Source organism: Pongo abelii, chromosome 7, assembly GCF_028885655.2.
Source record: "Pongo abelii isolate AG06213 chromosome 7, NHGRI_mPonAbe1-v2.0_pri, whole genome shotgun sequence".
Taxonomy (NCBI): Eukaryota; Metazoa; Chordata; class Mammalia; order Primates; family Hominidae; genus Pongo; species Pongo abelii.
Genome location: NC_071992.2, coordinates 96,531,887 through 96,547,965, shown reverse-complemented (window position 1 = coordinate 96,547,965; position 16,079 = coordinate 96,531,887). Strand labels below are relative to the sequence as shown.

The 16,079-nt window shown below is 36.9% G+C and overlaps 1 pseudogene; it reads right to left on the bottom strand.

Annotated features, from left to right (window-relative positions):
• Window positions 1-7,666: 7,666 nt before the first annotated feature.
• LOC100460643 (ubiquitin-conjugating enzyme E2 H-like) lies at window positions 7,667-8,115 on the bottom strand (annotated as a pseudogene).
• Window positions 8,116-16,079: the final 7,964 nt, after the last annotated feature.

The window sequence follows — 16,079 nt, the reverse complement described above, 5'->3', positions numbered from 1 at the left end:
AATATCCTAAAGCCTTAATTTCTTATCTATAAAATAGATATAATTAGAGCTATTACATTGTCTTTGAAAAAAAGAATTTAATTTCTTAACTTAAAAAAATATATTTTAGTAATCTCTCTGATTTTTGTCTTTTTACATCTTCAAAAAAATACATGCATCTGAAACCATGTATAGGGGTTGGAGGATTGAGGAGTTAATATAGACCATTTTCCCTCTCATGGGCCCAACATACACTCAGTTATGTCTGTTATCTTATGAGCTTTGAATTCCATTCAGATATTTACAGATGGAAGAGACTTCAAGAGCATACTCTGGTCCAGCAGCCAGAAGGGCAAATAATTATTGTTCCCATGTTCCTTGTCTCTGAAACTTTCTCCAAAAATTCTTTTGAGCTCAAAGTATTGCTACTGATGTAATTTAATTAAGCATGTGTGAAATTCCAGTGTTCCAGAACCTGAAATTGACGTAATAAAAGTGAAATGCAGAATATGCACCTTTGATACCATTTTTTAATGTTACACTCCATCACTCCTGCTTAATATCAAATCACAGGAGGTATTTTTCATCTGTTAATTGCATTTTACATGCCCTTCATCATTGACCTCGAAGCAATTAAATTTCAGAAAAAAATTACTGAAGCAAGGAGTAAGAACCAAAATAATCAAGTTCACTAAAGTTGTTTTCACTCAATGATGTCTCTAGCAGATAAATCACCATTCATGGTTTCATTCTACTCTAGCCATTTCACTCTCAAAAATTCTCCAATTAAAAACTAAAGGTTCTAGAGAGATATTTTTATTTTATTTTTAGAGTATTTGTGAAAATCCAGAAAAAAAGAAAGCTGCTTATTTCTTTTTTCTTTTTTCTTTTTTTTTTTTTTGAGAGAGAGAGAGAGTCTTGCTCTTGTCACCCAGGCTGGAGTGCAATGGCGTGATCTCAGCTAAATGCAACCTCTGCCCCCCCGGGTTCAAGCAATTCTCCTGCCTCAGCCTCCCAAGTACCTGGGATTACAGACACGCGCCACCATGCCGGGCTAATTTTTGTATTTTTAGTAGAGACAGGGTTTCACCGTGTTGGCCAGGCTGGTCTCGAACTCCTGACCTCGTGATTTGCCCACCTCAGCCTCCCAAAGTGCTGGGATTACAGGCGTGAGCCACTGCGCTTGGCCTTAGAAAACTGCTTATTTCTAATACCCTGTTATAGAAATTATTAGTCTTTTGGTAGAACATATGTTATTAACAAATACTAAAAATAAAATCAATAATTTGTCAATTTTCATTATCTTTCATTCACTATCTTTCATCCATGGTGTTTTGCTAACCACATGGTATTCTTGGCAGTTTTATGCATTAAGTATTCACAATAGACTTAGAGTTGATAGTTGACACAGGGAACCTAAGAATCTGAGTTCTGGTCAGTAAAAAATCTCCCTATGATATTTGTGAATATCAGGTCAAATCATATGAAATTGACATTTTTGTAGGTTAAAAATGGTCAAATCTGAGAAATTTCATATAATGCAACCAAATATCTAAAGAGTTCTAAATACAGGTATCTTGGTGTGCATGGAAATGGGTTCTTTCTCCATTAACTTGATGTGAATCCGTATTTTGGAATTATCTTCTTGTCAAGGCCTCATCTGTTTGCCATTCTCTATTTTTTTTCCCTATCTGCTTACTCTTTTATCCTTTGAGTAGATAGCTTCTATTCCATGGACCCAAAAGAAATTCTTTTCCAAAATTACTGATGTTCATTCAAGAAATTGGACACTTTGATCACTCTCTCCTTTAAAATTGTTCCTTCTTGGTTTCCATGTTACTGTGTTATTTGTTTCTTGATTTATCTCTCTAAATTTTTCTCCTCTTCTATTTGCCACCTAAATGAGGGCATTCTATTTGTCTGCATCTTCTATCATTTTTCTTGCCCAATAGACATACACTGTCACCCCAATCTCCCTCACAGCTAGTAAATGAGCTCCCTTTCTGCTCTCTGGCCACCAGAACATTCATACACAACTGTGCTCTTACTTGTTACTGTAACCATCCTCTCTCCTTTCTGTTTACTTAATAAAAAGGCATCCCTCTTCCTCAACTCTTCACCCCTCCTTGTGCTACCACATGCCTTCCACCTATCCCAGGGACCCTGCTCCACTAGAGCATCACTTCTCCTACACCCTCACCCCTTCCTATAGTTTCTGTCCCCTCAGTATATAAACTTGCTTCTCCCATGACATAAAGAAAAAATGTCTCGTGATTCTATGTCGTCTTCTAGTTACAGTCCTATCTTTTTTCATTTATAACCAAGTTTAAATATTTTAATTCTTTTTTATCTTCATCTCTTAAAACTTTTATGACCTTTTGTCATAAGTTGGGCACACCCAGAAACAGGCTCTGATAAGAATTTGATGGGAGCAGTTTACTTGGGGGATAATCTTTGCTAGAAGAAAGAGAAGTGACTCAAGGTAGGAAAAAAGTCAATATAGAATGTGTTTATCTTAGATTACTATTGTGGGAAACTGGGATTTGAATCTCATTTGGCATCTTTGGGAAACTGTCGAACAAATCTGAAGAGTGATTTCTCCTTGGGAGAGGAATACTGGGGTACTTACCAATCAACTCACATCTTAAATCACTGTTGGCTGCTCCTGCAGGCATTAACTCTGGCACATCTGGCCAGCTCCAAGACAAGGCTGGGCTCTTGCTGATGAAAAAGCCCTCACAGAAAGTAGCAGGTGCTTTCTGTAGGATGCCATTGACAAGGTTAGAAATAGTGAATGCCAAAGAAATATGGGAGGGGCACCAACTGTGTCTGCTACACCCATTGTAATTAGCTTCCTGCTTTCAGCACTTCGCCTTTCTGGTGGAGAGCCAGTGATCTCATAATTGCCACACTTAACGAAATCTCTTTTGTCCTCACCCTCCTTGACCTTTCTCTATGCCACATTTGGCTTCCAGTCCTTATCTCCCTTGATATTCCCTCTTCCTTGGCTTCTCTTTCTTGTTGCTTCTACCTCTGTAACAGTTTTGCTTCCTTTTCAGCCACCTCATTTCCAAGTGCTGATGCTTTGCAGGACTCTGCTTTGGCTTTCTCATTCTATACACGATTCCTGAGACATCCCTCTCAATTTTATGACTCCTCCGACCACCAGCATGATGATGTTCTGAATCTATATTTCTAGCCTGGACTCCTCTCCTGTAGTCACAGCCTTATATCAGATCACATTCCATGTTTCCATTTCCTATGGTGCCAGAACATCTCAATCGGAATGTCACAGATGTACGCAAACCCACATTCACAAAATAGGAGTATTATCTGTCTTTAACACATGTTCTACCTCCTATATTCCTTCTAATAAAACGGATTATCAGCTAACCAGGAACACAATAGAAAATCTGGAAGTCATTTCAGCCTTTGTAATTTTCTTCATTCTTCACATTTAACTGGTGACCGAGCCTTGTCAATTGTATCTGCTTAACACTCTCCAGTTTGTTCACACCTGCTCTTTCTTGTCACACAATCTCAGTTTCATCACTTGGCCTCTAATCTCAACTTATCACTTGGTAACCTTTACCCTACTGTTAGAACTGTGTTTCAAAAACATGAATCTGACCAAATGCTTACTGGAAAAGTTAAGATTATTTCCCATAACATGAAGAGTCTCCGTGAGCTGGCCCTTGTCTGCATTTCCAGCCTTAGGCACCATTTCCTCTCCCTACCTACTCTACACCCCAACCACTGTAATTTCCAAATTGTTCCATAAAGTTCCAAATCTCTGTAGATTGAACTAAAATTTATGTATAACATGCAGAGTATCATGTAGTCTAAGAAATTTACAAATATTTTATTATTTAATCCTCATAACAACCCTATGTATGTATTATTATCCTCATTTTATAGATGAGGAAACTGAGGCCCAGAGAGGTTAAGTGATTCAACCAACATTACACATCTAGTAACTGGCAGAGCCAGGATTCAAATCCAGACACTCTGGCTCCAGAGTCGTTACTCTTGACAACCCTACCACAACGAACTGGATTTGTTAATGTCATTTCTCTCTGTCTGGAAAATCCTCATCCTCCCCCCACTTCCAGTGAGTCTTTCTCTAACAAACCTTTCTTGATACTTCATTTGTTTGGTAGTCTTGACCTCTCTCTCTCCTTTGAACCCCTCTATAGTACAAATACACTTGAGGCTTATTTGCATACATGTCTCCCTTTAGTATACACTCCTTGATGATCACTCCCTTATTTGTTCCTATAGTTTTCTCTGACCCTAAACGTTGGACCTAAGCTTAAGCCTTTGATCTCCTTTTCTCTCTACACTGACTCTCTCGATGAGATCACCAAGAGATCAACAGTTTCAGGCTGCAAACCTCATCTGTACAGGACAACTCTCGCATTTGGATTTCCCACTCAGAATTCTCTCCCGAACTCCAGACTTATATAAAACAGGCTTCTCTAACTTCACTGGATTGTCTAATAAGTATTGCACAGTTAACATGTTTAAAACTACTCCCAATCCTTACTTCTGACAAACTCCTTCTCAGCCTTCTTCATCTTCAGCCAGATATAAAACCATTCTTGGAATTACTCAGGGTAAATAATGTTGGAATCATCTATTATTCTTTTTTCTCATGCTCCACAATCAATCTACAACTTGTGTTGGCTCTACTTTCAACATATACCCAGAATACAACCAATGCTCTCCACCTCACTGCTATCAACCTGGTCCCAACCACCATCATTTCTTGTCTGGATTAGCTGGATTAGCCTCTCAACTGCTTCTGCTCTTTCCCTTTTAATTATCATTTCCAACAGAAGCCTGGCTGATACTACTAGAACTTAAGTTAGGTCATATCACTCCTCCACGAAAACCGTCTCAGCAGCCTAAAATGCCTACAGGAGCTGGTCTCTGCTACCTCCTTGACATTACATCCTTCTACTCTACCCCTGCTGCGGAAACACCTACCTTCTAACCATTCCTCCCATGTTCCAGGCATGTTCCTACCCTTGGGCCTTTGCATTTAGTGTTCATACTGCTGCTTGCTGCTCTGCCTGGAACATTTGTTTCCTTGATACCTTTGCTTCTTTATGTGCTCTGGTCTTTGTTCAAATGCCACTTTCTCGGTGAGGCCTTCCCTAACGACTTCATTTAAAATTGAAAGTACTTAACCCTAACATTTTCTATCCCACCTTCTGGCTTTCCTTTTCTACATATCACCATCTAATAGCATATATTTTACTTATTAATTTTATTTTCTGTCTACCCCCACTAGGATCTACGTTTCATCTAAGTTCCCTGCTCCATTCCCAGCACGAAGAAATGCCTACTGTATAAGTACTCAACAAATATTGGCGCTTATTATACTCAGCCTGTAACCCAGTGCCTAGAACCCTCAAGTCTTTGATAAATGATTATTGAACAGATCAGTAAAATTGTAATTGAATATATCATCTTTTACATCATCTATCTAAACTATCCTAATATCTCTAAAGTCTAAAATGAAACTCATCTTTTCCAAACTGAATTAGCTTTCCTCCCAAACTCATTTAGCTTTCTGATTCTTTTATTAATGTTCAAGATACCATCTCTCTTTTATCAGCCATTTTTGTTTCGCTGACCTCTATATCCAAACAATTATCAAACCCTAAGACTCTACCTATGTGATGTTTCTCTAGTTTGTCTTTTTCTTTCATTCACACTGATAATGCCTTCATTAGACTTCAACTGCCTCTTTTAATCTGTCAATTCAACCAGTCATTCGGTTCTCCATCCATCTCTTCCTACATCTGCAAACATTACTGAGTATTCACTGCCCTGGGTACTTTGCCCAGTACTGTGCAGAATGTGCCAGGAAATTGTTTCTTTGATCAGAAGAAATGTCAGTTGGTAGGCCAAATTAATGCAGTATATTCTGTTTCAATCCTTTAACTGTATTATTATTATTTTTTTTTTTTACATAAAGTAAGTAAATTCTTTGTCTTTTTATTTAGGAAAATAATCATGCTAAAAGCAAGTTGTACTTTATATAGATTTTCAAACAAAAGATTGATTGTGCTTTTTGAATAAAAAAGATAGGGCATCTTCCAACCTCACTGACTTAAACCTTGTGGAATACAGCATTTCTAAACTAAAAACACACGTCAAAAAGAAAAATTAAATAATCCCAGTGGGATGCTCAAAAATCATCTTCAGAAGGTCTTGGGATTGGCTAATCCTGCTATTATCTTATTGGCTGCGGCAAAAAAAGGATACAGAGCTGCTGTCTAAAATTTCTTCAAACTCCCATCTGAGTTCAGCAGGCAACACTCAGATTTGAAAGAAACTCTGCAGCAACCTGGACATATGGTTAGCTGAGTCAACATTTGATTAGCAGGCATTTTAAACTGATTTCCTCTTAACATACACAGGAGAGAAAACATTTTCTTCCTGCAGGGCATGTTCTACTACATCATATTTCTGAATCCCTTCTTCCTATTTGGTCACTCTCTGAAAAAAAGCTGGTTTGTTTTTCCCATGTAGAATCACTCTGGGTACAGGAGCCTTTATTTGTTCCAATTATTTTTTTTTTTAATTTAGAACCTGTGTTGGGTCTAAAATACCCATTTCCCACTCCCACAAGCAGATGATGACCAGGCTGCTGCCAAGAGCAGCAGAAAAAGGGAAAACCAAACCAAAACATGAAGGCAAGTACCCAGGGCTTTGCAGTCACCACATGGGTCTTCTTCTCAAGTCTAATGGTCCATGAGTGGCTTGTCCAAGGAGGCGGCTGCCTCTTGGTAGGTGAAGATGAAATCTGCAACCTTTCTAAGCACAATATACACACACACACACACCAAAAAAATAACTCCCCCGAAAACACAACCCTCATATTTAAAGCTCTTAAGTTCAGGGTACCAGTCTCAAACTGCCAAACACTAGGATGAGGATGTGACTCTGCGCGTGTTTTGGATGAGAGGAAGCATCGTCCCAGTCACTTTTCTCCTCTTGTGCTGTCCTTTCAAAAACAGGTCTGGGTTACAAACTCTACCCCAAGAAAAAGAACCGGTTCAGAAAACACTTCTCCAAGTTTCTCCAAAAGAACACCGTGGCTGCAGGGCCTGGTAGTATGAAGGGCAGGAACTGACATGTAAAAATGTACTTAAAATCAGAGTCAAAAAACGGTTTTAAGTTTTAATACTCTAATTAGCTCCCTGTTTTATACTGTAACTCTACAGAAGACATAGGGCCACCTAGGATTCACAGGAAGGAGCAGCTCTGATTCTTATGTGGCTGGCTCTAATGCCCCCACAGCAGGCCCCTTCCTCCCCAAGTTTTTCCTTTCCATTTCAGAAAAGCACTACTTTATCTTCACATCCAAGAGCTGGTTGGTTTTGTTTGTTTCTTTGGAACCATCAATAAAAGAAGCGATTTTTTCCCGTTCTTCTTACTCACGTCTACCTATCAGAGCGGCTATTTCCTTTGACAGTTTGGTAGCACACAGGCTGACTTGGCCACATGGACCCATGAATGCATGCATTCGGACCGCATATTGCTACCAAATGGAATGTGGGAATATGCTATGCACCTCAGGTTGAGAAATGACCAAGAAATCAAGATCTAAAGGGTGACATATAATATATATATATCAATGCTATTATTCATAAAAACCTTTAGTCATAAAAAAATTGCTGTGTTTAAATATGAATACTATAGTCTGCTTCTCATGGTTAGGAAACAATAGTCTTTCTGAAAAGCAGGTGCTTTTTCTACTACAACTCCATATCCTGGGCCTCATCTTCGGAAAAGTCAGATATAGAGCTCTCCAATGAGCTGTCACTGGTACCCTCTTCCTGCTCTTTCAGCGCCTGCTCCGTGGCATATTTCTGGATTTACTCTCTAATTTTCTGCTTGTATTCTTCTGGTCTTTGGAGGTACATGGCTGCATCTTCACCATTGAGAGGATCTATGGGGTTAGGATAGGCCAACAACTGGGGCAGGAAGGACTCAAATATATTGGTAAGATCATAGAGAGCTGTCCAAGTTTGATTAATTACATCTAGACACGCAGTTCCTGACACGTCATCAATGTTGGGATGGAAAATTTTATTCATCAATCCCTCTGACCAGCTCCAGCAGCCTCCACTACAAGCAGACGACTCCTGCTCAGTCAGCCTCCTTACCCCAGCCCAACTGTATTATTAACATTAGTCTGTGTAACTGGAAAAGCAAAGCCAAGTCCTGAATCCATGCCAGTCAAAAACCATTTAAGTCTTCCTGGTGCTAACGGCAGCCAACCAATATAGTCTACTTGTCATCTGTGTGCTGGTTCTTCACCTCTGGGAATATGTTCCATTGCATTTTGTAAACATTGTCTCTCCTGCTGACAAACTGGACAATTATGTTTAACAGTTTGTATTCCTTCTGGTGCTACCAGTAAGGGACATCATTCAGCTCAGCATTGCATGGCTTGCTTCCTCCTACCATATCATGTACCCAAATAGCCACTTCTAGGAAATGCACTGAAGCATCTACCTGTTGGTCTCAGTTTCTCTCAGATTCTGGTAAGGGATTGTTCTGTCTTATGAGATTTATTCTCATGATTATGTTAACACCCCCTCTCCCAAAAACCTTACATTTAATGAGAAAAGAATCTGTGTTTTCATAATCTCTGGTAGCTTCAACCTCATTTGAACACGTAAGGAAGTCTGTGAATGTTGACAGTAATCAAATCTAATTGCTTACAGGTGACAGTCATTTTGAACCTATAGCTGTTTTGGCATTGGAAGGGACTGTATCGAACATGGACAGTAGAAATTATAAATCCAAACAATAACATTTTACTCAAGGATGAGTCAAGAATTTATTCCGTCATTAATTCAGCCAATGTGAAAACGCCCCTATCCTGGAGGATTAATATTATAACACTAGCTCCCTCTGTTGCTCATTTCAGAAATGACATGGCACTTGGAGCTATTTTGTGCAGCCATGAAAATAGAGGTCTCCAAAAGTAACGTATTAAACTATATTAAATCAGTGGAGACACATTTGAAATTTTATGTCTTTAAAACCACCACACTGAAGATACAAGGGAAAAATAAATAACATGGCATTTAGTGGCAATTTCATACAGTGTCTCCTTCCCTTTTGATTATCATGATCAACCAACATATATTGTGTTTAGGAGAATCGGTGATAATGGAATATAAGACAGTGGTTGTCAAGTTTCAGTTAGCCTAAGGATAATGTGGATGAGTGGCTCTCAAGCTTTGCCATGCATCAGAATTACCTGGAGGTCTCAATAAGGCATGGATTGCTGGATCCCACCCACAGAGTTTCTGAACCAGTAAGTCTGTGTTGGAACTGAGAAGGTACATTCCTCGTACTCTAGAACCTCTGTTCTAGAGCATTACGACTCAAATCTGTTCTGCAAGACAGCAGCATGAGCTTCACCTGGGAATCTATAAAGACACAGAATCTTAGGCCTATTTCAGATTTACTGAATCAAAGTCATCTGTTTAAAATCATTCCCAGGTGATCTGTATCCACAATACAGCTTGAGAGGCATTTGCTTAGAGAAGGGGTGGCAAACTTTTTGGTGAAAGGCCAGACAATAAATAGTTTAAGTTTTACAGGCTGTACCATCTCTGTCACAAATACTCAACTCTGCCATTGTAGCTCAAAAGCAGTCATAGACTGTGAGTGTGTTCCAATAAAACTTTATTTACAAAAACAGGGAGTGGGCCATTTTTCCTCCTCTGGGCATAGTATACTGGCCTCTGGCTTAGACTTGTGTGTTTATGTGTATTGTTATTTTGTTTCATTTTAACCTTGCTTCACCTCCCTTAGTCTCTGCTTCAGCAGTTCTGCAGTTGAACCTATCCTTTGTATTTTAACAAGCATCCTGGAAAACTTTGATTCAGGCAGTCAGCAAACCACACTTTGAGAAACAATTTAAGCCACTGTTTTGCTTGGCAGTATCTAATTATTTTATTAGATATTTATATTTTTCTGTTACATGACTCATAGAAGAAAAAATTAAGAACTTTGATCTATTCTTCTTTTCAATAACACCTTCCATGTTCTTCCAAATGTTTTCCACCCTCGCTTTGGGCTGATACTAATGTTTGTGTTTTTCCTCAACAGAAATTGACTGCCACAACAAAACTTGGCTCCCATAAGGGAAAAGGAAAAACTGCATACACATTTAAGCCGAAAACTCATTACAGAAGAAAATTAGAACGGATGAGAACTGCAAATCCTTCTTTATTGCTTCTCTAATTTTTTCAAAACAAAACTCAACTACTCTAACGAAACTATTCAGGGAATAGTTTTATGATTAAGCAAAAAAAAAGTGTTGTGCGTTTACTTTCTCTTAGTCCTATATCAAGCAGACAGAATAAGAGAGAGAAAACAAAGGCACCTGTGAAATGAACTTTTTCTCATTCTCTAAATGGCTAGTTGTTCCTTTTGTAAAAGTAAGATTTGAATTTACCTTTTCATCCCAATCTCCCAGTCCCTTTCACCAACTCTCCTTTCCTGCAAAGGCACTAGTTCTAAAATAAGTCAATGAATTTTTCTGCTGCCATTCTTTTAATTTACATTTAAAAAGTTCTGGGAAACAATATATGGAAAGAAATTTAATTGCTAGTGAACAGAGATGAAAATTATAAATGTTACATTTTTAAATATATTGTTTAAAAATGTATTTTTCTAAAAGTGTGTAAAAAAGACGCCTAAATTTTTCTTAGCCATATTTCCCACCTTCTTTAAAGAGTACTTTTAAATTGTGAGGTTCTTGGGGTATTTTTATTATTTTTTAAAGCAATCCATTCCTAATAATTAAAACAATACTGCATATTATTAAACTTTAGAAAAGACAGATAAACAACAAAGGAAATCATGCATAACACCATTATATATAAAACTTTACTAAGTTAAAAAATAATTTGAGGTGAAATTCACATTAAATTTACCATTTTTTAAGCGAACACATTCATTGGCATTTAGTATATTCACAATGTTGTGTAACCACCACCTCTATTTAATTCCAAAACATTTCCGTAACTACAAGTAAAGCCTCTTACTCTTTCAGCAGTATATCCCCATTTCTCCTTCCCACAGCCCAACAGCCACCAATCTGTGTTCTGTCTCCATAGGTTTATCTGATCTGGCTATTTCATAAAAATGGAATCATATATGTGATTTTACATGTCTTGTTTCTTTCACTTAGCATGTTTTTTAAGGTTCATCCACATTATAGTATACATCAGTATGTATGAATGATCCTTTTTATGACTGAATAATATTCCATTATATGGATATACCACAATTTGTTGATCCATTCTGCTGTTGGACATTTGGCTGTTTCTACCTTTTGGCTATTGTGAATGGTGCTGCTATGACATTGTGTACATGCACTTGTTTGAGTACATGTTTTCAACTCTTTCTCTGTACAGTTGACCCTTGAACAACACAAGGGTTAGAAGCACTGACCTCCTGTACAACATATAACTTTATTGACACCCCAAAGTTAACTACTAATGGCCTACTGTTAACCGGAATCCTTACCAATAGCGTACACAGTCAAAATAACACATATTTTGTATGTTATATGTATTATATACTATTCTTACAATAAAGTATGCTAAAAAAGAATAAAATCTTATTAAGAAAATCACAAGGAAGAGAAAATATATTTACTATTCATTAAGTGAAAGTAGATCATCATAAAGGATTTCATGCTTGTTTTTACACTCAGTAAGCTGACAAGGAGGAAGAAGACGAGGTGTTGGTCTTTCTATCCCAGAGGTGGCAGAGGTGGAAGAGGTGTGAGGTGAGGCATGAAAGGAAGTTACATTCGGTATAACTTTACAGAAGTACCTCATAATTTCTGTCTGACTTTTTTTGCTTTTTCATTTTAATAAAAGTGTTTCTATATGGTACCAATCCTCTCTCACTGTTTCCTTTAGTTTCAGTGACCATATCATAGAAGTGTCCATGCCATAAGAGAAGTCAAAAGCAATCTTAAATAACTGGAAACCTTCTACTGGATTGTCCAATGTCCATTTGTTTTCTGGCACTGCTTCTTCTATGTCTTCTTCCTTATCATCTGGCACTGGCTCAGAAGCACTCATCTCCATCAAGTCATCTTCTGTTCATTCCTCTGGTGTGGTGTCTATTAGATTTTGAATGTCTCCAAGATCCATATCCTGAAACCTTTCACCCTCTACCTTTTTTTGTCATATCCACAATCCCTTTCATGATTTCCTCCACTGGCTCTGTTATAAATCCTATGAAGTCATGCACAATATTGGTACACAGTTTTCTCCAGCAAGAATTTATTGTTTTGGGCTTGATGGCTTTCATGGCTTTTTCTACAACACAGTGGCATATGAATGGCGTAATTCTTTCAGACTTTCATGATATTTTTTCTACTGGGGTTATTTTCCATAGTGTTGACAATGCTTTCCTTAGAGTACCATGCATAATGAATTGTAAAGATCCTTATGACCTCTGGATTCAGAGGCTGAATTAGAGATGTTGTGTTTGGGGGCAAGTAGACCACTTCAACTCCTTTGACATTGAACTCATGGGGTTCTGGGTGGCCAGGGACATTGTGCAATATCGAAAGATCTTTAAAAGGCAGTCTCTTGCTCGCAAGATACTTCCTGACTTCAGAGACAAAGCATTGGTGGAACTAAAGCAGAAAAAGAGTTCTCATTGTTGAGGCTTTCTTGTTGTACAATCAAAAGGCTGTTAGCTTGTGTTTATCCTTTTCCTTCAAGGCTCAGGGGTTAGCAGCTTTATAGATAAAGGCAGTCCTGATCATAAACCTGACCGCATTTGCACAAAACAGTAGAGTTAGCCTATCCCTTCCTGCCTTAAATGTGCATGCTCACTTCTCTTCCTTACTAATAAATATCCTAGGTAGAATTTTTTTCCAGAATAGGGCACTTTCATCTGCATCAAAAACCTGTTTAGGCAGATATTCTTCTCCTCAATGATTTTTTTAATGCATCTGAGAACTTATCTGCTGCCTCCTAGTCAGCAGAAGCTGCTTCTCCTGTTGCTTGACATTTTTTAAGCCAAATATCTTTCTAAAACTATCAAGCCATACTTTGCTAGCATTAAATTCTCCAGCTTTAGATAATTCACCTTTCTTTTGCTTTAAGTTTTCATATAATGATTTCACTTTTTCTGAAATCATATTAGAGTCTATAGGTAGGCGTTTCTTGTAACAATCCTGCACCTACAGAAAAGCTGCATTTTCAATACAAGATAAGATGCTTTAAAACAAAATGCAAAGTTTTCTTGCCTGCTGTCATGGCTGCACTGAGAGCTTCACAAATCTCCTTTTCTTTTCTTTTTTTTTTTTTAAACAATGGTCCTGATTCTGGATTCATTTATTATGGTGGACAATCACAGCTGCAGACCTGAATCTAGGGTACATATCAAGTTATTCAACTGTTTCTTGTAATGCCATGACTTTGCTTCTTGTGAGCACTTCCAGCACCACTAGCAGCACTTTGTTGGGTCTTACGGTGTTATTCAAGGTTTATGGTGTTGCACTAAACCTGAAAAATATGTGAGAACTATGAGAAATCACTTTTTACTATGATACACAATTTACTAGAGAGACCAACTGCTCACACAGAAAGGATTAACAGCACACATTGTTGTAAACGGATACTCATAGCACTTGAGCTCACTGCAACAGCAACAGGAGCTGGCTACAAAATTATTACAATAGTGCAGTATATACTACAGTTAATTTTATGTAGTTATGGTTTCATACTGCATGTTTACATTTGTTTTGCATCTTTACATTTCTTTTGACTTCAAATGGCACCATGTATGGTATGTGTTTGTGTGTGTACATTTTGATAAATATTAACTTTCTATAATAGATTAGTGTACATTTTAAGAAAGTAAATGATAGGCTAGTATCTACATATATTTTATGCATTCATGATATACCTAACCTTTTTCTTATTTTTAAAAACTTTCTAGGCTACATGGTTTATCTGCAAGTTTTTTCAAATTGTTGCAGATTTCCAAAGAAATTTTCAATATATTTATTAAAAAAAAATACATATAAGTGGACCTGTGCAGTTTAATCCCATATTATTTAAGGGTCAACTGTATATACCTAGCAGTGAAATTATAGAGTCATACGGTAATTCTATACTTAACTTTTTGAGAAACTGCCACTGTTTTCCACATGCCTGGGCCATTTTCCATTTCCACCAGCAAAGTACAAGGCTTCCAATTTCTCTGCATCCTTGCCAGCTTTTGTTATTTTTCACTTTTGTATTATAGCCATCCCTGTGTGTGTAAAGAGGTACTTAATTGTGATTTTGATTTGCATTTCCTTCATAACTACTGATGTTGAACATCATTTCATGTGTTTGTAAGCCACTTGTATCTTCTTTAGAGAAATGTCTGTACAAGTCCTTTGTCCATTTTATAATTGGGTTATTTGTTTTTGATTGTTGAATTATAGTTTCTTTATATATCCTGGATGCTAGATCCTTATCAGATATATGATTTGCAAATATTTTCTCACATTCAGTAGGTTGTCTTTTTGCTTTCTTAATTATGTTTTTTGATGCATAAAAGTTTTGAATGTTGATGAAATCCAATTTAATAATTTTTTTTCTTTTGTTATTCATTCTTTGGGGAGGTCATATATAAGAATTCATTGCCTAATCACGGTATGAAAATTTACCCCTATTGTTTTCTAGTAGTTTTATAATTTTAGTTTTTATATTTAAGTTGTTGATTTATTTTGAGGTAGTTTTTGTATATGGTATGAGATAAGGGTCCAAATTCATTCTTTTGCGTGTTTCTATCTAGTTATCCAAGCATCATTTTTGAAGAAACTATTGTTTCCCCCACTGAATGGTCTTGGCATCTTTGTCAAAAAAATGGCCATGGATGGATGGGTTTATTTCTGGACTCTCAATTCTATTCCATTGGTCTATACAGTAGTCCCCACTTAGTCACAGAGGATATGTTCCAAGACCCCCAGTGGGTGCTTGAAACTGCAGATAGTAGCATACCCTATACATACTGTGTTTTTTCATATATATATATATGTATGTATATATATTATATATATAATGTTTTTTCCATGAACATATACACCCAAAGTTTGATTTATAATTAGACACTGTAAGAGATTAACAACAATTAATAATAAAATAGAACAATTACACAATACTCAGAATGGTGCACAATTTAAAACCTATAAATTGTTCATTTCTGGAATTTTCCATTTAACATTTTCAGACCATGATTGACATTGACTGTAGGTAACTGGAACTGCAGACAGCAAAACTGCAGATAAGGGGAGACTGCTGTATGTCTGTCTGTATATCTAACCTTATGTAAGTACCACACTGCTTTGATTGGTGTAGCTTTATAGTAAGTTTTTAATTTGGGAAGTATGACTCCTCCAACTTTTTTTCAAGATTTTTTGCTATTTGAGACCCCTTGCAATTACATACAAATTCAAGGATCCACTTTTTCATTTCTGCAAAAAATGCCATTGGAATTATGATAATAATTGCATTGAATCTATGGATTGCTTTAAGTATTAATAGTATTAAGCCTTCCAATTTAGAAACATAGAATGTCTCTCCATTTATTTAGGTCTTCTTTAATGTTTTCCAACAATGTTTTGACATTTTCAGGAGAGTATCTGTTTAAATTTCTAAAGATAAAATATATCAGGTCAAAGGGTAGATAAAATTCCAAGTGTATCACCAAATTTTCCCTTAGAAAGGTTTGCCAAGTTGTACTTCCATTCAATCTTTATTAGTGTAAGGAGTAGAAAATGGTATTTCATTACTATGATTTTCACTTCTTTGATTCTTGGTGAGGTTGATACTTTTTCATGAGCTTATTGGTCATTTATAATCCTAAATCAGGAGCATTTACTTGTAAACAAATCTCAGTAATGACTGAATTTCAAAATTGAATTCATAGAACTTATAAACCTGGTTGTCATAAACCAGTGTGAATGCAAATGAGGACATTATTATTGTTATTGTTTCATTAGTGGTATTAAAGCTATCTCACATAATATTCTTACT